Genomic DNA, 26,382 nt, shown 5'->3' on the forward strand with positions numbered 1-26,382 from the left:
GCCAATAAAGCGAGATGAGCGCCACAACCCCAGAGTCGGCCACGACTGGACCTAATGGTCAGGGGTCCCTTTACCTTTACCTTTATGGCAGCAGGAGGAGGCGGACCTGTGCTCCTAGCTATGAGATACAATTGGACTTCTCCCATCTCTGTCTTTTATTGTAGCACGTGAAACTTTGCTTGCATAAGTCACCCACAGGTATTTGTTCTCCAAGTGTTCATGTCTCCTCTGCCCAGTGCATGTGCACTCTGTGGCGCATCGGTAAACTGGATTTCTATGTGTTGTGGCAGAACAGGAAGCTAGCTACATGATCCCATGTTCTGCAACATAGAAACAAAGCTACTGTGATGCAAATTATTTCCATGAGCACAAACTGATGGGAGGCCAGCATGTGCTACTGGACATGGGATGCACAATGTCTCACCACTTATTTCTTGTTGGTTGGAGATTTGATGCTTCCACAGTTGTGCTAATCCCTTTGAAAGGAGGATTTCTTCTGTACTAAATAAGTGGAACACAAAGGCAGCAAAGAACTCGCAATGAGGAACAACATCCAGGAGAGATTCACATAGGGACAGTAAGTGGCCATTAAAAAACATTTTTTAATAATAATAATTAAAAAAAACCCTCCTCTAAACTAAAAATCTATTTTCATTCAGGCACCTAAGTTAACAAATGAACATCACATTTTGCATCCCAAATGTTGGTGAGAACCTTTAAATTTGTTTGCAGGAAAGACTTCTAATCTAAACATCTCCAGATTTTTTGAATATTAAGTTCAATATTTTACATCAAAGGAAAAAGGCAAACATTTTATGTTTTCCTTTTCTTCTTCTGACATATAAAATGGAGATCATGTTAGTGTACACTCTGCAATTTGTGTGTGTCAGGGTCTGGGCAGAGGAGGAGGAATGGTGGAGACCACCTCCCCATCCTAACCCTTCCAGGGAGGAGGAAGAGGAAGACAGTATAGATTTACAACAGTGGTTTGCGGGAGGTCACAGCTCAGAGGCAGATGAGGGGGAAAGTTGGGGAATCATGGGAGAGGAGGAGCAGGCAGAGCCGGAGCAGCAGCTGGCTGACACATAGAAAGCATTCCAGACCCACCATCTCCCAGAAACCGGTGAACCTTAAAAGTAGGAGAACAAAGAGCTCAAAGACAGATGGCACTTAGCAGCACCCATAGAAGAGAAGATGATGATAATGACAAATGAGAAAGTGGGAGAAAAAGAGGATGGAGGTTCACTCAGGACACCACCATTATCCAAGAGGCTGGGTTCTATAGCCTCTCACTGTAAAGTTTGAAATAAAAAAGGACTGTAATAAACTTTTCCTTGTCTTTATACTTTCCTGGGCAACCAACTGGGAGCTGCTGACAGCATCCTGACAGTGTTGTGTGTTTTGGTTGGCATTTAACAGCATTTGGATAATTGTTTTAATTTATTATTACCTGCAGAGAGCTTTTAAGATGGGTGGAGTGCAAATCAGATGTGACCAAACATTAAGAAAAGTAGCACAATTAGCGAGGAATTCATCGATTGCACCATTGCAGCAGCAGAGACCTCTCCCGCCCCACCCCCCATCAACAAGTTAATCATGAATTGCCGAGAAGTTAAAGCAGGAAGTTCAAGAGAAGACAAGAGAGGCATGCAAATTGTTGACTTTAATCATTTGCAACACAGACTGGTAATGCAAGCACAAGATTTAGAGGGCAACACAACAATTCAACAACCCACCACAAGTGCAAAGTCACCACAAGAAGGCTACTAGCAAACAGTTCAAAGCACCCATGATGCTATTCCAGCAAATAAGAAAAGCCTATACAGTGGTACCTCAGGTTACATACACTTCAGGTTACAGACTCCGCTAACCCAGAAATAGTGCTTCAGGTTAAGAACTTTGCTTCAGGATGAGAACAGAAATTGTGCTCTGACAGCGCGGCGGCAGCAGGAGGCCCCATTAGCTAAAGTGGTGCTTCAGGTTAAGAACAGTTTCAGGTTAAGAACAGACCTCCGGAACGAATTAAGTACTTAACCCGAGGTACCACTGTATAGTACAATCTCTCTCTTTGAAACTTGATTTTGATTTTACTGTAGTATTGCTGCCACCTTCTTATACTGGTTTTAGGTGTTGTATTTATTGTACAGTTGTTTTTATGTGTGTTTTCCTTTGAAGAGGCACACATTTGTGTGTGCATCTACAAGAAGGCAGTTTCTGCACATGCTGTAAAGGGAAATGAAGGGCAGGTGGGGCTCGTCAACCTGGGAAGGTAGCCCATCAAGGAGAAGGAAAACTCTGATCCTAAACCTCTGCTGCCTTGCGGCTATACTCATTTGTGAGAAAGGCTTTGGGAGTAAACCCTGAGGAACAATCCATACGCACTGTCTTGTGGGACATCTTCAGGAGAAGAGGCGAAGGAGTAAACCTATGGAGTATCTGCAGCAGCACAACTGGACACTTTCATCTGTCCCAGCCACAACAAAACATGTCTCTACAGCCACAGCGGGCTCTGTAACTCTCCAATCATCTGACTTCATCTGCAAAGGTGCACTCATCCATTGTCTATTAAGACAGAGGGATGCCAATCAGATTATCATTGAAAACTCCCAAGTTTTCTTCTATCTCTCACAGCTCATGAAGAGGCTGTTCTACCTGCTCTATATCAACACCCATAGTCATTCCACAGTTGTCCCCTGTCCCATCGTTTTCCTCTCAATTTTTTGATACTGGTTGGCCTGATTTAATAACTGTGTTTACAACTGCCACCCAGAACATATCAGATCACTGGATCTCCTCTTAATTTATTGTTAAATGAATGACCAATGACGCAGAGAAAAGAATCCAATAAAAAACTCCTATGCTTTTCACAATGCTATTCTGAGTTCAGACTTTCCATTTAATTCACCATGCTCACCTTTTCCTGGAAATGATGCTGAGAAAGTTTATTTGGCTTTTTAAATTACTGCTAAAACCTAAACCTAAACATTTAAGGCTGCAATCCATCACCGTGGGACAAGTCTCTTAATAACCTGGTTATCTGCCAGTGCATTTGCACCATGCTGACCTTGCCAATACCCATCTCCTTCTCCCAGTATGTCACAGCAATGCTGGTGACAGGAAGTCAGGTAAGTACTACTGCCCCACCCTGCCTCTACTGCATGTGGAGACAGTAGGCTAGCTTGGGGGTTGAGGTTGGACTGGGTCACATGGCACATGGAACTCTGTCCTCTAACATCCTGCCAGTGCTACCCATTCTCCAGCATCTGCTTCCTGAGCCAGTTATCTCCCTCAGCCTAATGTTAAAGCCAGTCCTGCTTTGTGTATGTGCCCCACAAAATATTTACTTACTCTGCTAAATTTGCATTCTGAGGTGCTTATTCAGGAAGAATTATATGTGATATTTTTATTCAGTCGTCCGCTGGTAACATCTCTCCATAATTTCTAGGGAAAATTCCTCTGTGAACATAGATATGGACATGATCTAGATCAATGAATCAAGCAAACCTCATAAACAACCTGTCATGAACAACCATTTTTCTTCATGAAAAGTCCAGTCCACTGATATTTCAGTGACTGAGGCCAACACAATAACCCTTTAACTGAGGGAGGAGCGGTAAATTAAATACAGACGGCTTTAGAAATAGGCTGGCATGAGGTAAAAATGCCCAGCCTAAACTGAGATTGATGGACCCAACATGGGGTCACTGACTGAAGTGCAATACTGTTGCCCATATTACTTACTTTTCTATGACCTGAACATGGGACTTCATTTTTTTATTATTAGAAAAGGGAGAAACGACAGTGTAAAGATTATAAAAGATAAAACAACATATCATTGTTCAACAAAAATACATAAACTGATACCCGCATGTTCAGAGAAATGTTGTGATTGACATATGTGGCTTGCAAGGATTCTAAAGTTGACTGGTAGATTTAAACAAAGGAAATAAAGCCAGGCTAGTAGAAAAAGAAAATAATAATAATAATAATAATACATTAGGAAAAGAGGTAGGCTCCAGCTTCAGGACTGAATTTCATACATACAGTAGATTGAAAACTGAGTGGGCAGGTGTTGCAGTTTCATGTATAGCAAAGTGGTCATCTGATTGTTCAGTGGAGAGAAAATGTTTGCACTATACACTGAAGGGTGAATGGAGAAGTTCCCAAATAAAGTACACAGCTACCTATGGAAGCTTGTCTTTGATTTCATTTTTCTGGTGCCTCTCTAACGGCTTGGGTTCTTATGACCAGATTTACAGCAGACTTCAGCGCCTCGCCTCCCTTTCATCCCCCCACCCAGTTGTCTTTCATAGATTGCATTGTCATGCATTTTAGCCTGGATTTCCATCACATCAGTAAAACTAGCAGCACGTCATCACTGAATAATGGAGCACAAAACGTTGGGTGCAAATAAATGGCACACTGAGTTGAGTGAAAGCTTGGATCCTTGGAAAGGGGTACCTCTTTGCCCCAGGCCCTCAGCTGAGTAGATATCTGTGATTATTCTGCTTTGCTGTGCCCTGGAGATCTGTGCTCCTGTTTCATTATTCTGAAATTGGTAGGTTTTGTGGTTAAATTTTATGATTGTAATTGTACATTGCACTTACTTATGGTGTTTTGGTATGCCACCCTTGGACCATTTGGTGAAAGGTGGGCTGCAACCAACCAATGGTTATTTCAATCATTTTTTCTGGAAATACCACAGTGTGTCTTGGTTAACATTTATTTTAGGAACTGCAGTAGTAAATCAGATGAACATCGGAATGTGCAATTGAATGCACATAAAAATATGGAAACTCACCATTAAATTCTATTTGATGCACATCTCAGAGGCGCTTTTCCAGATGCCATCCTTTTCTTTCAACAGAATGCTCGTTCAGATGCACATCATGCCCATTTACTAGCTGGAGTGTGCAAAATAAATAAATAAATGTGCTTATAGAAATCATTTGAAAATAGATTCTCCCATTTTTCTCCAGTAAGCTTGCTCCAGTGAACTAGTAGCGGTAATCAGAAAAGAATCAGAGACAGACGAAAAATAAAACAAATTGGAAAGATTTATTTAAATCAAAGGCCAGAAATGATGAAAGTATGCAAGCAATGAGTGAAACATGAAAATGGAAAAATGTATGAATGAAGTATAAGAGAGGAATTTATATAAATGAACAAATATTAGATTGTTAAATAAAAATAATGAACAGCTACCAACAAAATGGGTTTTTGAGAAGTGTCCACTGCCCTGGAACTCAAAGCTGCTACATTAGTACAAATTCTATACTGCTGCCATTTTTGGAAATGCTCCTTCTCATTTGATAACGGCCAGTTAAATGTTATCAAAGTGCCAACTGACACTGAAATTATTTTCTTGCAAACCTGAGTAAATAGTACTAGAAGTATCAGTCCTCCTGCAGACCTTGTCCTATCTGGCTGATGACAGAATATAAGAGGCCCAAATGCATTTCAAATGAGCAATTTTTTGTACATTGTTTTTTCTTAGTGGAGTAGAAAAAGACTTTTCCCTTGCAACGGAGAGCTGCACCGGGTAGCTTTGTTTTTAAATACATCTAGTTTTTACACCTACTTTCTGTTCTAAGATATCATGTTTCACAATTGCTATTTGTCATGTTTGTAGGTTGTAATTTTATATGTAGTTAGGCAGCACGTTATGTACTGAACACTGAAGTTTTAAAAGACTGGGACCTGGCAATGGATTGCAACTCATTGTAAGGAAACTTGGTGATAATGTATTGTTGTGCATCACCCCAGTCTCTGAGCGGTGCAAGATTCCAGGTATTCCTGGGTTTGTGTTTCCTTTGGGATGAGGCACAGCAGAGACTGTGGTGTTTTTAGCAATGGCTTATTTACACATATATACAACCTGAGCCTGTGACATAGCTGTCAACATTCCCCTTTTTTTGCGGGAAATTCCCTTATCCCAGCTCCGTTTCCCGCTGCTTCCCGCTGCTATCCCAGATTGTTAGATATCCCGTAGACTGTCACCAGGACAGGTGAGGCTGCTGATCCCTTATTTTCAAATCTGAAAGTTGACAGCTGTGGCCTGTGATGGACAGGTTCACAGCCCAAGACGTCCCCCATAGCCACAGCCTTGGATTCCAGCAGAAATTAGGCATGGCTCTCTCTCTCTCTCTCTGCCTTTCCAGGCTGCAGCTTTATTTCCACCTTCTAGCTCACATGACTTAACTCTTCACTCTGGCCTTTTATCTAACTAACAGACAGTTGCTTTCTGATCGGAAATTTTTCTGGTGCTGGGCAGAGACCCAAATGTTTAAATATTTGCTAATGTGTTTTGCTATTATTATTATTATTATGAATCAATCAGCCCCATGGCTGGAACCTATCCAGGTAATTCTCTCATGCTGAAATTTATCTTTTGAACTCTTTTGATTACCTCAACGGCCTAGTTGTAGAAATTCCTGTTTTCAGTCTAGGAAATGGTGAGCAAACATTTGATGCAATGATAAAACAGGACCTTCAAGATTCTTAAAAAGTTATCTGAATTCTCTTCACTTTAAATAAGGATCATTGCAGAGCATATTCTTAACCAAAGAGGTTTAAGTAGTTCTAATTTCCGGCTGTGAGGCAGGAAGGGGGAACTCATGAACTACTAATAACCCTGTTCCCTTCTAAATGCAGATGCTTACCCATTTTCACAATCCAACCTTTTGGGGAGTGATATAAAGTATATCATGTTCATGGTTATACATAGAAAAGGGGTCAACCAGTTTAGTACTACTCCTAACTAAAATATTTACTTTATTTGCTTATTATACAGTGGTTGTTCATGATAGACTCCCTACAAGGAGTTCTGGTGCGAACAACACAAGAAAATTCCAAGGCAGAATCCCAGGAAGGTAACTAAGATTAAATCTGCTTCACTTTAAAGGCAGAGCTACTTTAATAATTGTTAGACCAGGGCTGGGGAACCTTAGGCCTTCCAGATGTCGCTACACTGCAATTCCCATAGTGCCTATTGGCCATGATGGCTGGACCTGGTGGGAATTGTAGTCCAAATAAATAAATAAATAAATAAATCTGGAGGGCCAAAGGTTCTCCAGCCCAAGTTATCTTTCATCTTTTTAAAAAAGTAGGCATAATCTGCCTTCTTTTTAAAAAAGTTCCGAAGAAGTACTTTGATCATAAAAGAGAAGTTTTGCCCGACTTGAAGCTTTCTAACAATTATCTGTGTCCTTCATTCACTGGCTAAGGGCAGACATTTTTCTGTATGTCCCTCTTGTGCAGGGGTCAGCAAACTTTTTCAGCAGGGGGCTGGCCCACTGTCCCTTAGACCTTGTGGGGGGACCAGGCTATTTTTGGGGTGGGGGAAATGAACGAATTCCTATGCCCCACAAATAACCCAGAGATGCATTTTAAATAAAAGCACACATTCTACTCATGTAAAAACATGCTGATTCCCTGACAGTCTGCGGGCTGGATTTAGAAGGTGATTGGGCCGGATCCGACCCCCGGGTCTTAGTTTGCCTACCCATTCTCTTTTTTATATATATAAAATATTTATTGAAATTTTCCAAAATAATACATTGTAAAACAAAAAGAAAAGGAACAACAAAAATACAAAAATACAAAAAACACACACAAAAAAACCACATAGAATTTCCCTTTACTTATTTTCTTTTAACTTATTTTCCGGACCTCCTCATACCTCCCTTTCTTATATTCCAATTCAAATTATTAATTCAGCAAATCCTCACCATTCATTTTTGCTTATTTCAAAACCTTATTTTCCATATCTCTTAAGGCATTACAGCTGGAAACCACTTAATTTCTGTCCAACATCATTCTAACATTCTTTAATTTTACAATATTTCTGCAAATAGTCTTTAAACTTCTTCCAATCTTCTTCCGCCGACTCTTTTCCCTGGTCTCGGATTCTGCTGGTCATTTCTGCCATTCCCATATAGTCCATCATCTTCTCTTGTGTGACATGAGACCCTAAGCTGTAGGAAGAGGATTATGCACCATCTGAAGATGAAACTCTATTCTTAGGGGAAACAGAGGGTGAAATTTAAGATTGCACTGCTGCTAATGGATTTGCAACCTGTCTGAGACTGCTTGGAGCAGGCACTGCATATATGAACCAATGTCTCCATATGAAGAGTGGACACAAAGGTGTTGCAAGGATCCTGGCAGCTGCAGAAAGGTTGCCATGATCACTTGAATTGCAACTGGTGTGCCAGTAGCTTTCATACGGAGATGCTGCTAGAACCAATGCCTCCTCATAATCTCCATGTGGTCGTGTGGAGCCTGGTGAACATATTAAAGAACATTGTCCAGATCAGAAATGGCAAGCTGACATACAATGGGCCAGATCCACGCCTACCCCCCACCAAACAACTGTGTCACACCAAGTTTTAATCAACTTTAGTGTTGTTTTTTTAAAAAGAAGATTGCTCAGAGTTTCAGTAGCAAGGAAAATAATTTTGCATCCCAAAACTGGGAGATGCTCCACACTTTAATTTTACTCTTAACTGTCAGCGGTCCTTTACCTTTTATAAGTCCAGTCGTGGACGACTCTGGGGTTGCAGCGCTCATCTCGCTCTACAGACCAAGGGAGCCGGCATTTGTCCGCTTCTGCAGACAGTTTTTCCGGGTCATGTGGCCAGAATGACTAAGCCGCTGCTGGTGAACCAGAGCAGTGCACAGAAATGCCGTTTACCTTCCCGTTGGAGTCGTACCTATTTATCTCCTTGCACTATGACTTGCTTTCAAACTGCTAGGTTGGCAGGAGCAGGGACTGAACAACGGGAGCTCACCCCGTCGTGGGGATTCGAACCGCCGACCTTCTGATCAGCAAACCCAAGACGCTCAGTGGTTTAGACCACAGCGCCACCCATGTCACTCTTAGGAGTGGGTAAAAAAGCTCTGGACAATCGTTTCTGGAAGAAACAATGGGATATAATTTGCTTTCCATACAGGTTGCACAGAAAGGCAATGGGCCACTGCTAATCTGCCACTAGAGGGCACTCTCATAGGAAGCACACACATTCATCAGGCTCTATACACATAAATGATGTTGCCTTAATTATATAATTGTGCCCCACAATTGTGAAACACTTACTGCTGTTGACATTAGGCAGGCACCCTCAATATTTTTTAAAATATTGCTGGTTATAAAAATAAAAAAATTAGCAAGCCTAACCAATCAAATAATGCAGTTACTTACATTAGTGTGTGTTTAGAAATAATTGCAATACTGATTTTTATCTGTGTTTTATTGAGAATTATTTAATGTATACAGTGGTACCTCGGGTTGCAGACGCTTCAGGTTACAGACTCCGCTAACGCAGAAATAGTACCTCAGGTTAAGAACTTTGCTTCAGGATGAGAACAGAAATTGCGCAGCAGCGGCAGCAGGAGGCAGCAGGAGGCACCATTAGCTAAAGTGGTGGTTCAGGTTAAGAACAGTTTCAGGTTAAGAACGGACCTCCAGAACGAATTAAGTTCTTAACCTGAGGTACTACTGTATTTGTTTTTTAATAGTTTTGTGGTTTTAGCTGTGTTTCATCTACAGTTATGTACACCCTTGTGAGAGGTTTGGGATTGCTTCATCAATCTTTCTAAATAAATAAATTAAATAGATATATGTGGCAATGCCTTTATTGTTCAACCAGAGGCAGTTGGACTGCACAGCAAAGCACACCATCCATTTCCCAGAACATTGGCTAGAACATGGCATCACCCTGAGAATATAGAAGCTGGCTATCCCCAGTCTACATTGTTGTCCCCCATTGTGTGCAGCAATGAAATTTATTCTCTGCATTGTGTTAGCAGAGTGACTCATTCTTTGACCTTACAGAGAAGCTAAAACCCTGTGATTCCACGGTCTCTAACAATGAGGAAAAGCCCTCCTTTGCTGATAATGTGATTAAGAGGTGAGTATTCTGGGTGAGGCTGTGAGCTTCCCACTTTCTAATCACTCCTGGCTTCTCGCTGTACTGCTTTGTGCAGTGATCTGGCCTTCAGCAAACGTTTGCTGCAAAAGATTCTTAATGCACTTGAAGATAAATCGCCCTGTATTTGCTCACCTTGCTACTGGGTGAGGCCCCTCTGTTTGTCGGATTCAGTTTTCTAAAGCCTCATATCAGGATATTTTGCTTTTCCATCTGATGCCCTTTGTAGAGTTGCTCTATTCTCATAGCCTAACATACTCAGTTACCAAAAAATAGCAATGTGTGTGTTCATAGTTCATTACACTGATGAGTCACTTGCTCCTTTATACATTAGCAATGTTCACCGACAGGATATAGTTTAGAAAATTAGGAGATCCAAATCCTTGTCTTTGTTGAAACCAGTAGGACCCTATCTAATGTCAGCCAGTTTGCACAGCTAGATGCTTGGGTTCAAAGTGTCTGAGGCAAAGCCTACAGGGTCTTTTCCTTGTCAAATTTCAGCACTTTTACACCCCACCAGCTTCAATGGAAGAGATTTAAACACGAGCTTAACTCCAGGACTGAGCCGAAATATCGGGCCCCACATTTGCAATGTTCTCTGCAAAACATGCCTCCTTTTTCAGCAATAATTGGAGGGGGTATGTATTGTAAAACAAGTCAGAGATGCTCTCCTACTTAGCTGAAGAACAGGATGCCCTTACTTTGATTTGGTTTTATGAGGTTGTTACATGGCCAAATCTACATAGCATGCTGGCTCCATGATTCCTTATTGAAATGATCACATGGCCAGATATTTGATGTGGATTTGGACCCTAGCAGGTGTGCAAGTGGTGGGGGTGGGGGGATTTTAACCCTTTACCCCCATGGTGGTCCCAATGCAGATCAATATACCCCCCTTACTTTAAAAACCAATTCACACAATTGCTAGTTTGGTCATCACATTCCAGTATAACATCTCATGTTAGTAGATCTTCTATAGGTAAAGGTAAAGGTACCCCTGCCCGTACGGGCCAGTCTTGACAGACTCTAGGGTTGTGCGCTCATCTCACTCTATAGGCCGGGAGCCAGCACTGTCCGCAGACACTTCCGGGCCACGTGGCCAGCGTGACAAGCTGCATCTGGCGAGCCAGCGCAGCACACGGAACGCCGTTTACCTTCCCGCTGGTAAGCGGTACCTATTTATCTACTTGCACTTAGGGGTGCTTTCGAACTGCTAGGTTGGCAGGCGCTGGGACCGAACGACGGGAGCGCACCCCGCTGCGGGGATTCGAGCCACTGACCATGCGATCGGCAAGTCCTAGGTGCTGAGGTTTTACCCACAGCGCCACCCGCGTCCCATTCATACTTCATGAAATATAATTTCTCAGTTTCCTAGAAAGTTACTTCTTATGTTGTTTTCTGATTAATATAGCAAAAATAGATTCACGAAGTTATACACACGCCTTGTGGGTGCTGATGGTTATCAGTGGTTATGTACCAATAAAGTACGGCATTAAGACTAGGATAGGCAGATGCAGCCAGCGGCTAATAGTTCCTGCCGCCAGCTATGATCCTCACCCCCAGGCTGTACACCCCGTCCCTTGTAAAAGACAATTGCAGCAAAAATTTGCATCCCCTGGGGAAAACCTCCTGCTGTAGAATTATTGTGGGAAGGATGTGACATTCAATTTATTTGCTTATTTATTTTAATGATGTTAAAGACACAGCTCTTCATTACATAACCGGAAGACTATGGACATGATTCAGTTGCTGCTAAGTGACTCTGAACCCCATTACTCAATGTGAATGTTAAACACGTGTTTCAGTTTCTCCTGTTGAAAGCTATGGAAGTCAGTGGTACTTACTTTTGCTTCTATTTCTCAGCTAACAGCAGTCTCAAATACTGCTGCATATCTTTTATAATACTCTCGATGTGTGAAGTGTATTGTCCATCACAATAGCCCCGCATAGTATGTCACCAATATTCACAGTGTGAGGGTGGCCATGGAAAATGAAGCTACAAGGTGGTGATCTGCAAAGACAGTTCCAACGTCTCTCTGGAGGACTCTCCTTTCTTCCAACAAATAAACTGAAACTGAATTGCCAGAAAAGGGCTATGTTCCCCTCATTCAGCCTCTGACCTGCTCATTTTACAGAAGTGGAAACCAAGATTGAATGGGTGATTTGGCCAGGGTCACACATTGAGTCAACAGTGGTGGGGCTGAGCTGTGACCTTCCACACCCAAGGACAGTTAACAATCAATGGGACCACAAGTACTCCTCTGTCATAATGGGTTTCTGACACTACAGTACAATAAAACAACTAAGGACACACAGGTACACGCTGCCTGCTTAATTTTTTGTTTTGTTTTTGATGCAAACTTCCCCATCCATCATCCTTTATATTATAACCTCTAGGTTGGTCATAGACAGTGCCCCAGACTTTTCTGTCTTCTGAAACTTTCCCCCCATGGCGCTCAACTTCTGCCCCTTTTTAATTTGTGTTATGTTACTGTGTTTGATGGAAAATCCTCACTGACTGCCTCTTAATGAATTCAGGAAGGGTGACTCCAGATGGTCAGTATTTCACAGGAGGTATTCTTGCACATACTGGAACTTTCCATTTGCCCAGTTAAACTGCATTAAAGGTTCTGTTGCCCTCACCTAGCACCACAAATCTACTTTGGAAAAGAATCAGACTTCCTGAAGTTTGGAAAGTGTTGTGGAAATAAACAGAAAACAATGGGATGCACAAAGGAAGCTAGTAAGGTGCAATTAGTTGTTAGAGTGTTGGACTAGGACCTGGGAGACCAACGTTTGAATTCCTGCTCAGCCAGAAAACTCACTGGGTGACCTTGGGCCAGTCACAGCCTCTCAGCCTAACCTATCTCACAGGAGATGGTGGACTCTCAACCCCAATGAGATTTCCACTATATGGTGGCTTATTTTCAGTTACAAACAACAAAAACTTTTAAAGTAAAGAATGTCCTGAAAATGTTGTAAACCAGGCACAGGCAACCTCGGCCCTCCAGATGTTTTGGGACTACAACTCCCATTATCCCTAGCTAACAGGACCAGTGGTCATGGATGATGGGAGTTGTATCCCCAAAACATCTGGAGGGCCGAGTTTGCCTATGCCTGTTGTAAACTGTCTGGAAAAACTTTGTTACAGCTGAGAACTAATGATACCTAACATTCACTAAAATTAACGTTTTGTGAGATGTTTTTCTTACCTCATTAAGAAACCTGCAAGAAAGCTGTCCTTGGTGGTTTGTGGCAACCTACTGACAGCTAAAAACCTTTCTTGACCATTCCCAGACCATTCGTCTATTTAAAAATGATGATGCATTTTACTACCCTTATTTCCTATTATTGACTAGGGTAGTAGACACAACCCAATAGCAAAATTCAATGCATTTCTAGGACATTTAAGGCTACAAGTGATTTTTTTGTTTCCATAAGAAAAATAGCAAGTGGCAGCTGATTGAAATTTGGGAGCATTGTGAGGGACAATTTGTAACAACATCCAAGAAGGACTACCCTGTACACAAAATTATGTGTGAATTTTGCAATGAAAAGTGTGTCAGTGGGAAGCTTTGAACTCCACAAATTTCATGAAGATTAAGGGTGATTTTTATTCTGTGCGTGCAGTCTTGTGTTTTTAATTTAAGAAATATAAACACAGCTATCATCACTGATCAAATGTTTACAATGCCACTTTACTCCTTTGCTCTCACAGCATCAAGCAGTGCCAATTTTTGAACAAACATTGACAATAAACTGCTTCAATGAAGTTCTCCCTCATTAACTTCACCAAATTTGCCTTCATTGGTCTCAGAGGACAGGAACCAAAGATGCTCAAGCAAAGAGCTTGAGAATTTTGCCAGAATTTTGCCAGAATTTTTTTGACTTTTTCCTGTACACAGTCAGCTCACATACCACATTGCAAGCTAGTTTTGGGGGGAAACCAGCAACTCTCAGTTTTGAATTTCCACTTAGCCAAAGCCACCCTTGGTTCACAGCTCTTTGAACCCTGACTTGTATTTCATAATTTGATTTCTCCTATTGGTATTATTTCTGAGAGCCCTAGATTATTTTTTAAACAGCATGCCACAATGAGAAAGATTCAACAAAATTGACTAGATATAATGCACTTCTGATGTGTGCATGCTTTTTTAACTACAAAACTTACGTTTCTATTCCCCCTGCAGTCCGTTACAAACCTGCTCAATGTACATCACTATATGAGACCTATTCAAGCAAAATAAAACTACAAGGGAATATTATTTTTCAAAGTCTAGATTCATTAGGTAATGGTTCCCCATTTCCCCCAAGTCATAACTCAAGGTTTGGTTTTGAAAAACAAGAGAAAATCTATGAGACCTTTAATGGCTTGGTTCCTTCATGCTTTGCAAAATACACACAAAGTTTCAGGTGCCATAAATTATTTTCCCCTTAGTAGTTTTAAAAAGTAAGTTGTTGCATTTACAAGTGCAATGGTAAAACAGGGAGGGGGGGGTTAGTCTTTAAATGCCTGCTTATAGGCAAAGTGATTAGTGGCCCAAGTATGGAATAAATTGTAATTCTGGATTAATGAGCTGCAATAATGGATTAATTGGCAATAGATGGTTCCCTGTGACCAATGATAATAGATCCATTAAAATGTAGGATGGTCAAAATTAATCACTTTTTAAAAGAAATCAATTCTGTGCCAAGAAGGCCTAATTATGTCAGTGGGAATATGTCAAAGGCTAGATGCTTCCCTGTAAACTGCCCTTCCCAATTTGGATAGGACTTTCTCTACCAATCTCTACTCTGCATTACTTACCAGACGAGGAGGGGCATGTGCTCTAGAGAGGCATTGGAGACTCCTGTGCATGTCTGGCTCATCCAAACATAATGAAAGCTGCAGTGCTCAAAATGCCCAGATGCCCTGGATATGTCAGGCATGCACAAGTGACTTTGGGGGTTCTCTGCAGTTTGAGCCCATGGCTTCCTGGACAGCACCCTCTCTGCTCCTCTCTACGGGTGGTTTATGTAATGGAAAGTGCAGCCAAGTAGCAGAGAGAAGGTCCCATCCAGGTCAAGAGCCCTAGCATGTTTCAACTGATATCATAAAATTCTGTGTTCATATAACTTGTCTTCAGCTACCAAGAAAGATTCGTGGGAGATATAAGAAGTGTGCACTGAACAGGCTTTCCATTCCAAACAATAGATTTGAGTATTGCAGTGTGCATACACCCAGAACGGGGATTTGTGGAACCTAGACTCATGACCATGACTCAGCAACGCACTTTTAGGCTCTTTCTGTGCATTTTCCCAAATACACAAAGTTCAAAATGAAAGAAGCTCTGGCCTTAAATTGACTCATCTTGGTATTCTTAGCACTTTTGTTTGCAGATCAGATTATATTTCAAATAGATGTGACAGACAGACGTATTTCTCTCTCTTTCTGATCATTTATGACTCATGCAAATGTGGATTGTTTCCTTGTGTTGTAACATCAGTTAGTTATTAATATCAGTTAAGAAAGACGACCTCCTTTCATTTTTTGCTGAATGTAATAGAAGGAAATTCCCCTTGATGTCTGACGTCAGAATGGTGTTTTTACTAAGTTGTGCCCATGTGAAGCCATGAGTACTAACAACAATATTAAACAAGGATATGATGCAGCCTACAATACACATGGGCATGTCCTGGAATTTTGGCACCAATGTTCATTTATCTTCATTCTTCTCTAGCTGAGGTCCTCTGTCGTACGATTCTTGCCAGATAAAGTGAGAGTCAGAACTGTGATGAGACTTCCTTCTAGATGCAGACTAAACAAATGGTGGTGGAGGAAAGAATGTCAGAGATTCAGACAAGTGAATATATTTGGCAACCCCCCAAGTGACTGCCCACTGAAGCATTTGAGGCTACTGGTAGACTGACTGTGTGAATTCTGTGGAAATGCTCATTGTTGGTTTCACCAGAGGAGGGGGGTGGAATGGCCATCGCTCATAAGACTCCTTGAAAAATGGCAGTTGTCTTTTCACAAATTGCAAGAGGAGCACATGTACAGTTAACACACAGTGCTCCAGTTCACTGGTGCCTCCAATGATACCCCACTTCAATCCACAGTGCCCAGTTATCAAAACAGTTCTATAACAGTTCAAACCTCCCAGCAGCATAGTCCCTAGGGAGACCTGGGTTGTTGTTGTTTTTGGGAGGTGCTCTTTTCTCTTTTTTTCTTTCTTTTTTTTAAGGTGAAAGACTGCAGTTCCTTAAGCATTACCTCCTTGGAGAGAACATTCCACAAGCAGAGGGACATCACAGAAAAGGTCCATTCTTGTGTTGGCACCTTCTGGACCTCTCATGGAGGAGGCAGATGAAAAGGGCCTCAGATGATGATTGCAGGTCAGTTCATATGGAGAGGAAGTCCTTGAAATCTTGTGGTTCTCAGCCATTTAAGGCTTTATAGGTCAAACCCAGCACTTTGAGTCATCTAGGAGAGTACCATTGTGATTTGCCACAACAGCTTGAAGAGCTGTTTAAGCTTAGAGTGGGGGAGGAAAGGAAATCCCAGCAACAAAATTTGGTGGTGGTGCAGGTGCTTTCCCAGCTACTTTGCCCAGGATGCCTCACTCTGCAGGGGGTTGGACTCGATGGCCCTTGTGGTCTCTTCCAACTCTATGATTCTATGATTAATATTGGATCAAATCTGTGTGCATATATCTTAATGACAGCATGAATGTACTTCTCTCAATTTGTTGGCTTAGGGCTTGTGAGCCCTTTCATCCTCTGTGTGTGTAATATGGCTTTGAGAGCTGTATGTTTTTGTTTTTTTTTATAAATATTTATTAAAGTTTTTAAATATAAATGCACAAATAATAAACAATCTTACTTCTATCACAGACATAGTTTCATCCCTTCTTTGGACTCCCTCACGTCTCCCGCTCCCATTTACATCGTTAAAAGTTTTTTCCAAACAAATTATCAACTTGTTTACAATCTCATGTCCACTCATTCAAATATAATCTAACACTTCTTCCAAAAATTTTTTTATATTTTCTTTAGTCTCACTTATCATCAAATTTCAAATCTAATTTAGTGGTGGCCAGTTTTTTATAATCTAGCATCCTTCTTAACATTCAATCAAATTACAATGTTTTTGTAGATACTTCTTGAATTTCTCCCAGTCTTCCTCCATCTTCTCTTCTCCCAGGTCACGGATTCTGCCAGTCATCTCGGCCAGTTGCATATAGTCCATCAGTTGCATCTGCCACTCTTCCAGAGTGGGTAGATCTTGAGTTTTCCAGTTTTTTGCGATGAGTATCCTTGCTGCCGTTGTTGCATACATAAAGAATGTTCGGTCCTTCTTTAACACCTTCTGGCTGACAATACCCAGAAGGAAGGCCTCTGGTTTCTTAGTGAAGGTATACTTAAATACCTTTTTCAGCTCATTATATATCATTTCCCAGAAGACCTTCACCTTAGGGCATGTCCACCAGAGGTGAAAGAATGTTCCTTCATTTTCTTTACATTTCCAACATTTATTATCAGACGAATGGTATATTTTGGCAAGTTTAACTGGGGTCATGTACCATCTATATATCATTTTCATTACATTTTCCTTCAGAGCATTACATGCGGTGAAGTTCAGCCCAGTGGTCCATTGTGATTTGCCACAACAGCTTGAAGAGCTGTTTAAGCTTAGAGTGGGGGAGGAAAGGAAATCCCAGCAACAAAATTTGGTGGTGGTGCAGGTGCTTTCCCAGCTACTTTGCCCAGGATGCCTCACTCTGCAGGGGGTTGGACTCGATGGCCCTTGTGGTCTCTTCCAACTCTATGATTCTATGATTAATATTGGATCAAATCTGTGTGCATATATCTTAATGACAGCATGAATGTACTTCTCTCAATTTGTTGGCTTAGGGCTTGTGAGCCCTTTCATCCTCTGTGTGTGTAATATGGCTTTGAGAGCTGTATGTTAGTACAAATATATATTTAGGGTAATCTTTGATAAGTCTCAAAACCAGAAGCCCAGGTGGTCATGTTGTATATATTGATAAGCTGAACAGTCACTGTTCCTTACAATGAAGAGTTGTGCTGAGCCATTAGTAGCTTGTGAACACACATGAGATAACGCCAATAGATATTGCTATTTTCCATTTGCCAGAATGCAGCAGAGAACCAATTTGTGTGGGTAGTAGTGGTAGCTACTCCCTTTCACTCTGCAGTGGGGCTTTGGGGGGCGGGGATGAGGTACAAAATTGGCCATTTCGGCCTACAGCAACTGGTTGATACATCTTGGCGAGCTAACAGTATAGATTCTAAGCATTTGGCAAATAGTAAGTTAATTTAAAGGGACGCAGGTAGCGCTGTGGGTAAAAGCCTCAGCGCCTAGGGCTTGCCGATCGAAAGGTCGGCGGTTCGAATCCTCGCGGCGGGGTGCGCTCCCGTTGCTCGGTCCCAGCGCCTGCCAACCTAGCAGTTCGAAAGCACCCTGAAGTGCAAGTAGATAAATAGGGACCGCTTACTGGCGGGAAGGTAAACGGCGTTTCCGTGTGCTGCGCTGGCTCGCCAGATGCAGCTTTGTCACGCTGGCCACGTGACCCGGAACTGTCTCCGGACAGCGCTGGCCCTGGGCCTCTTAAGTGAGATGGGCACACAACCCTAGAGTCTGTCAAGACTGGCCCGTACGGGCAGGGGTACCTTTACTTTACCTTTAAGTTAATTTAAATGCTTTCAGATGAATTATCAGGAAACCTATGTATTACCGGTAAGTGTTTACCCTGCAATCATAGTGTGTTGACTTTTCCCATGTTTCTACAGAGAAAGGAAGTTCTGGGTTGATAAGTGCAGCCTTGGTCTTTGTCTCCAGTGCAGAAAAGCCAAAGATGCTAATAGGATGTAATGATGTTACTGTTTCAAAGGTTTAGTGTTTAATGATTGATGATAAGCAACAGATTTCACTTTCAGTCTACTGTCATTTGAGAGTTAGTGTGGTCTAGTTGCTAGAGCAGCTTTCCCCTATCTGGTGCCTTCCAGACACCTTGAACTACAGCTCCTATCAGCATGCCCATACTGGCTAGGGGTGATGGGAATTGTAGTCCAAACCATCTGTAGAGCACTAAGTTGCCAAAGGTTGCACCAGAGTAGAGAGTGGCCAAAATACAAATCCCAGTTCAGTCATGAAGCTCACTGGATGATATGGGATCAGCATCTCAGCTTAACCTACATATTTGAGTTTCTCAGCCTATCCTACATCACACAATTGTTTTGAGGATAAAAAAGGAGGAGTGAGCCATCTATGTCACCCTGACTTCCTTGGAAGAAGTACAGATTGTGTGTGTGCGCGTGCGTGCGTGCGTGTTTTATGGGGTTTTTTGTGGGAGGCAGTAGGCTGTACACCAAGACCCTTCTAACCCCTGGATCCAGCCAGTGTTAAAATATAAGCCTGGTTGGCTTTCTGATGAGGTGATCACCTGGGTGACAGGCCATTAAATCCATTGATGTGGCTATGGGAGAAACAAGACCATATTGGGGCGGTGACGCTGTGAACCCCTCCATTGTAGGCTGAGGTTATATATGTGTGTAAATAAACCATGTATACAACACACATTCTCTGCTGTGCCTTATTCCAAAGGAAACACAAACCCTGGGTAAGCACCCACAATCCCTGCAATATCACACCACTCAGAGATTAGGGTTGTGTGTGTGTCCATCCAATCTCTCTGCTGGACAAACAGCAGAAGGTAACTATGGCTACCAGGTTTCTGTGTTCCATAACTCCATACCACTATGGGACAATCTTTCTCTTATTCATTAGGCATATTTGTGTTGTTTGTACCCCTTGTATGAAACAAGATCTTCTTAATTATATAGTTGTAGACAAGTGGGTAGAATTTTAGTGTGTGTATATACTTTACAGATGATATTTTTTATTGAATCCCTTTTCCTGATATCACATGTCATATTAAAGCTGGGGAGATCTGAGATCAAACTTTTACTGAAAAGGTTGCAACCACATAGTTTGACTCACAATCTGAGTAATCGTTGAACCACTTGCAAGTTTTGTTCAACAATGAACAAGCTCAATTAAGTATTCAACTCATATTGACTTCAAGCAGGAGGAAATGGCCATGGGAATTTACCCCAGGAAGGCTGAAACTTCGTAACCAGTGCAGTTGCAACTTCAAATGCAAGAACTGTTGTGGATGATGGGGGTGATTAAAAAATCAGTCCTCCTGTCAGACTGGGAATATCCCCTCACTCACCCAGTTAAGGATATTCCACCATTCTTCAGCAGAATTCCTTTTCTTTTAGCAAAGTAAGCAGCTCACATACATGTCAAACAAAACTTTAATAATAAAGAAAATTGTAACCATAGGTGCCAACGATAGGGGGGCCTGGGGGCCTGGACACCCACAATTATTATTTTTTTGTGGATACTCAGCACCCACAATGCAGGCTCCAATGCAACTTCCAGTTTCTACCAAAAGCTGTGTCGGAGGTCCTGCCAGGCCTCAGAAGTGCTGCTGCATGATGTTGATGTAACTTGACGTAATGATGTCACAACGTCATGACATCATGTTATGTCGTAGGTGCCATTGGGCACCCATAACCTGGGACCCAAGTTGGCACCCCTGATTGTAACACAATAACATACTATCTGAGGAAAACGAAAACAACATCAAGAGGCAAGAATGTGGCAAGAATGACTGCTGGTCTCTGTAACGGAACTGAACACCCAAAGGGAGAGGCCAATTCCAGAGCACAACACAAAAGCCCCAGCTACCAGATGCCAGACATTTTACTGATCAAATTAGTGTTTTTCTTACAATTCCCTTCTCACTGTGCCTAATTTGAATTAATCAAATTTAATTTAGCACGTAACTTCTCAAAACTTTCTTTTGACAAAGGCTTTGTTAAAATATCAGCTGTCATTTCCATTTTTGGACAATGCTGCATTTCAATAAATCCCTTCTGGCCCAAATCTCTTATTGTGTAACATTTTGTCTGCTTGCTTAAAAAAGTAAAGGTAAAGGTACCCCTGACAGTTAAGTCCAGTCATGAACGACTCTGGGGTTGTGGCACTCATTTCACTCTACAGACCGAGGGAGCTGGTGTTTGTCCGCTTCTGCAGACAGTTTTTCTGGTTCATGTGGCCAGCAGGACTAAGCCACTTCTGGCGAAGCAAGAGCAGTGCACGGAAACACCGTTTACCTTCCCACCGGAGCGGTACCTATTTATCTACTTGCACTGCATACTTCTGAACTCTAGGTTGGCAGAAGCTGGGACCGAACAATGGGAGCTCACCCTGTCATGGGGCCTCAAGCCACCAACCTTCTGATCAGCAAGTCCAAGCGGCACAGTGGTTTAAACCACAGCGCCACCCATGTCCTAATTTGAATTAATCAAATTTAATTTAGCACGTAACTTCTCAAAACTTTCTTTTGACAAAGGCTTTGTTAAAATATCAGCTGTCATTTCCATTGTTGGACAATACTGCATTTCAATAAATCCCTTCTGGCTCAAATCGCTTATTGTGTAACATTTTGTCTGCTTGCTTAGAATGCGTATTTATCTTCTCTGATTGCACCAATTTCAGACAACTCTGATTGTCTTCCATAAGCTTAAGGGGTTTAGAATCCGGCATTCCCATATCCTTTCAAATCTGGTTAAGACATTGTGCTTCTTTCCCTGCTTCTGCAGCAGAGACATACTCTGCTTCTGTTGAAGAGTTAGCTACTGAATTTTGTTTATGACTAGTCCAACTTACAGCTCCATTCCCATATAAAAACACAAACCCACTGGCAATATCCCCTTTAAGCTTGCCCAACTTTACATCCATCTCTTCATCCTAGCCCACGGTAATGTCTGGCATTGCAGGCAGCTTTGACATGCAACAAGTGTTCCATCAAACACTGCGGGAACACATGTAGCAGCTTGATTTGTTTTTGAGCAAGTCAGAAGTCAAAGGTGGACACCAACACTTGCAGGAAATACAAAGAACTAGAAAGAATAGACTGTATTGCAGTTGCCCTATCTTATCCAGCAAAGAATATTTTGTTAGACATAATCAGCTGGCAAAAATGCAAAGATAAACCAGAAACAGTAGAATAGCTGCCCTATCTTATTCAATATTGAATATATTGTCAGACATTATCCAGAGTGCAAAAAAATCCAACAGCAAACCAGAAACAATAGAGTGTATAATAATGGCCCTATCTAATCCACTATAGAATATCTAGCTAAACATAGTCAAGTTGCCAAAATCATTCACCACTAACCAAGCAGGCAGTGCCAACCAATCAATAAAGAACCACCCCTTATTAAAACCCCTTATGGCAACTTTAAGGATGGGGCAAATTGAGCAATGACCTGGCACCCCACAATTTAGAGGACGGAGTCTCGTACTAAAGTCTGCTTGCTGCTTTTAAAGTCAGTCATTCTCAGACTGCCTTATCTGTAACTCAGTAGGATTGCAAGCAAACAAGCCCTTCCCTACAAAAACAGATAGAAGTCCTTTCCCCATTTAAGACAGGTCCATCCACACCAACTTCCTTGGTCAGGAGCTGTCCTTATGCCTTTTTTTCCTGTACATGATAGCAATTTTTTAGGGAAAAAGGCAGCTTCCTGTGTTCCTATATGTGTGGGAGAAGGCCATCATTTTAAACATTTGTCATTAAAAAAATAATAATACTTAAGTAATCAAAAGTGTTTTCTTTTGGTTTGCTGACTCATCAGTTAAAATTACAAATCTACAAGAATCTAAAAATCTCTTACTTTCACCCCACAACCAAAAATGTAAAAGAGCATGTAAGTCCATCCCATCAACCAGAAATGTAGTAAAAAAATTAGAATCATCTGAGGAACACAAATAAGTTCTCTAAGAAATAAGATCAGTCAGTAATAGTTGTTCTTCCGGACATTTCTGAAGAAATATTTGAACTGTCATCCTGGATTAAACTGGACAAAACTGCAAAGGCAGTCACAGTTCACGTTGACATAAATCATCATGTACATTCAAGCAATGGTATATCTTTCAGAAAACCTGCTGAGCTACTTTTAATGCCTCCAGCTATGTCTGGTTGTTATTATATCTTACCTATGATTGACTTCAGAGCCATGACCTAGGCCCATGAATCTTGTTTTCTTGTTTAAAAGCAGTGGGACTCAAGTAGAAATTAACAGTATGTAAACTACAGGAAAAATACTACTTGTGGAAAAATACAGTGCTACATTTCCAAGGCAAAAGAATTAGCAGCAGTTTCTGATATCTGCAACCACAGCCTTACCTTCATGAACAATCTTAAGCCATTCACTCTATAAGGACTCCCCCCTCCCCCGTGTCCTCTCCTCTGCTCTTTGAGATGTACTAGCAGGGAGAGTCAGTAGTCCTGCCTCTTGGTAGAAAGGTAGACTGAAAGGCAAGCCTCTCCCAGGCCTTCATTTCTAGGATTTTGCCTGACTTATTATTCATGGAGAAGGCAATCCAAATGCAGGGCTGGCCCAAGACATTTTGGTGACTGAGGCGAACCACAAAATGGTTCCCCACTTTCTGCCAGGGAAGAAGGGGTGAGTGAAGACCTGCATCAGGAACATGGGGGGAATAAAGATCTACACTGGGATCTCCTGTCCCTGTGGATCCTGCTACCTGAGGTGGTCACCTCACCTTGCCTCATAGGTGGGCCAGTGCCTTAGGCTGGTATCATGACCTCATGGCCTGACTCCCCTTTTTGGGGAGTGAAGCAATAACGCTTGCAATTATTTACCTGAACCAGTATGTGTGTGAAGGTGGGGAATAGACAGAAAGTTCTGTCTCCTCACTGATTCCTTCTCTTTTAGGTACTACTTGCTGGTAAAGTAATTACGTCCTGTCAGACTTTTTCTTCACTCCCGCAGCTTCTCAAAGTTTAATTACCTACAGCTAATCAGTATGAGTTAGCATGTGTTAGTGTGAACATCTTGGCCCCATACAGGCCACAGTAAACCCTGCACTCAAAATGCCTTTGTTTACTTCGAGTAATAAACCTTAACTTTATTCTTACAACCAACAGTCTTACCAGTCTTTTTATTTCCGTATTCAATTACAATATATTTACCACATTTCAGCACCCTTCCTTAGAGATTCTAGTGCAAACCCCTTGAAACTCACATATTGGTCAAACACTTAAGAAAGCAGGTCAGGAGCCAAAGAACAAAGGAGCTTATCAATTGTTAACTGGAACTGGAGATGAAAAGAGGGACTTGCCCTGAGAGGTGGCCTGGGAAATCCCCACTGCGTCAGAAGCTTCAGTGTAGGAGAATCTCATTCTGCCAGGACTAAGGAAGTGGCATTGCAACACCTGGAACCTCTGCAGGGGTCAGCAAACTTTTTCAGCAGGGGGCCGGTCCACTGTCCCTCAGACCTTGTGGGGGGCCAGACTATATTTTGAAAAAATAAATAAATGAACAAATTCCTATGCCCCACAAATAACCCAGAGATGCATTTTAAATCAAAGGTCACATTCTACTCATGTAAAAACATGCTGATTCCCGGACCGTCCACGAGCCAGATTTAGGAGGTGATTGGGCCGCATCTGGCCCATGGGCCTTAGTTTGCCTACCCATGTGCTAATGGAACCATGGTCTCCTGCTCCCCCCCCCCAACACATACACTTTAAAATAAAATGGTTGAAGATTCAGGACAAACCAAAGGAAGTGGTTATAGATTTGGCTAGCATAAGACATGGTGATGGGTGCCAGTTTAGTCAGTGTTAAAATGGAATTAGGCAAATGAACAGAAGAAAAGTTGTCAATGGCTACTAGTCATGATAGCTATGGGGCTATCCAGATTGGAGGCAGCATGCCTCTTAATTTCAATAGCTGGAGAACTACAATAGGAGAAGGGTAGAGCCTCACATTTTGCTTGTGGATTTTCCAGTGTCATCTGGTTCATCAGTGTGGGAAACAGGATGTTGAACAGTTGATCTGAAAGCACAGGGCTCTGGTGTTGTTGTTTTTAATTTGTTGCAAGTCACCTTAAGTGTATGTGTAGGTGGCATAGAGGACTTTCTGTGATGCATACTCTGGAATAGATTCAGGAACAGAAATACAACTGCTTAAACTGAATATAATGGGCCTATGGAGAACGAGCTTTTCTCTTGGCTGGCTAGCCAAAAAGCAGTTAAAGCATGGTGAACAGCTATTTGAAACGCAAAGACTTGTGACTGCTGTTGACTCATTCACACATCAAGATTAGCCGTCTACACTAGCCTTGTTAGTGCCTTATCTCTTTCTCAGCATAACTTTGTTCTGGGTTTGGGACATTCCAAGAAAATGTGGCTGTTTAAGATCTTCTTGATAGCTTTTGAAATTATACTGGTAAGCAGGAAGCTAGAGCCTCAATTAGGTTTGGGGGTTGAAATGTGTGTGGGCTGAAAACGGGATGGGACAGGGGCCCCAGGCATGCAGTCTCAAATTTAGCATAAATTCCTATACAGAATTACTAAGTTCAACGGAACCTGCTTGGAAACCTCCTTGCAATCAGAAGCCCTAATTAGTTGGGGTGTCTGGTTGAAGGGAAGTTTCTAAGCATATTCAGCAGAACATGCTTAGAAACCCTGTGCAGACCTTTCTGCTGAACACACGGAGGTCTAAAAATATGTGGTGCTCATAGCCATAAGGTTTTCACATTTTGTTGTAGCCTTAGAGTTGCAGCATGCCTGAAGCTAAGAGAGGCAAGTGGCACCAGAATGGAATCAGACAGAGGCAAAGTGGAATGTCAGGAGTTTGAAGGTGGTCAGGTTCTGAAACAACAAGGTACAGAACACATTGTGAGGGGCTGGTAAGCCAGATACCACACCAGGCAGATGTGGATCAGAGGCAGGCCATGGTGAATGATGGAATAGCAGACAAATGCCAGGGCTACGTTTTCTCAAGGACATTTCCCCCACACTAGATCAAAGAGTAGAAGAGATCTTATAGAGGGTTGTGATTCCTCTTGGACTGACTAGCTGTGATTTCTCTTCCTGCCAATGTCAGGGGGACAATGTGGTGACTAGTCAGTCCCTGGCCCTGTGAGCTGTCCTAGTAGTGCCTGTGCTTTGCTCTCTGATTATTTGACTCCAGCCTGCTGGCTCCTTACATTATGTGAAGACCCCACCCAATCAGACTCCCTCTGTTCACTTAAATAGGGGATAATTGTGTTTCTAGAAGGAATACATATGCTGAACTGCACCTTCTTTAAGTGAATGAGGAAACTCTTGCATATATAGAAACAACAGAGATCTCACATGCATAAGGAAGCCACCCAAACTGGGTAATAAATAAAAACAGCAATTTTATTTACAGTGTGGGAGGATATCCACTTCAATGGCAAAAGTTAGAGCCATTATTTCCAGAGAACTTTTGCTCACTTGATTTGTTCCTGTTTCTTCTGTCTGTATGTTTTTTCGATCTGTAGGAGAATTCTATGTTTCTCTGACTTCACTTAATTCCAGTCTGA

General features: G+C 41.9%; 2 long non-coding RNA genes across 2 annotated transcripts; one reads left to right on the top strand and one right to left on the bottom strand.

Moving 5' to 3' along the window:
- Positions 1–374: 374 nt before the first annotated feature.
- LOC309337867 lies at positions 375–26,382 on the bottom strand. The gene is made up of 4 exons (XR_014154555.1): positions 26,294–26,382; positions 24,798–24,964; positions 4,802–4,904; positions 375–501 (listed from the first exon to the last, which is right to left on the bottom strand). It is a non-coding gene; the product is annotated as an uncharacterized lncRNA (long non-coding RNA).
- Positions 17,955–19,507, top strand: LOC309350234. Its single transcript, XR_014160302.1, has 2 exons — positions 17,955–18,262; positions 18,640–19,507. It is a non-coding gene; the product is annotated as an uncharacterized lncRNA (long non-coding RNA).

The sequence above is a fragment of the Podarcis erhardii genome (genome assembly GCF_964252035.2).
Source record: "Podarcis erhardii genome assembly, chromosome: 1".
Lineage (NCBI taxonomy): Eukaryota > Metazoa > Chordata > Lepidosauria > Squamata > Lacertidae > Podarcis > Podarcis erhardii.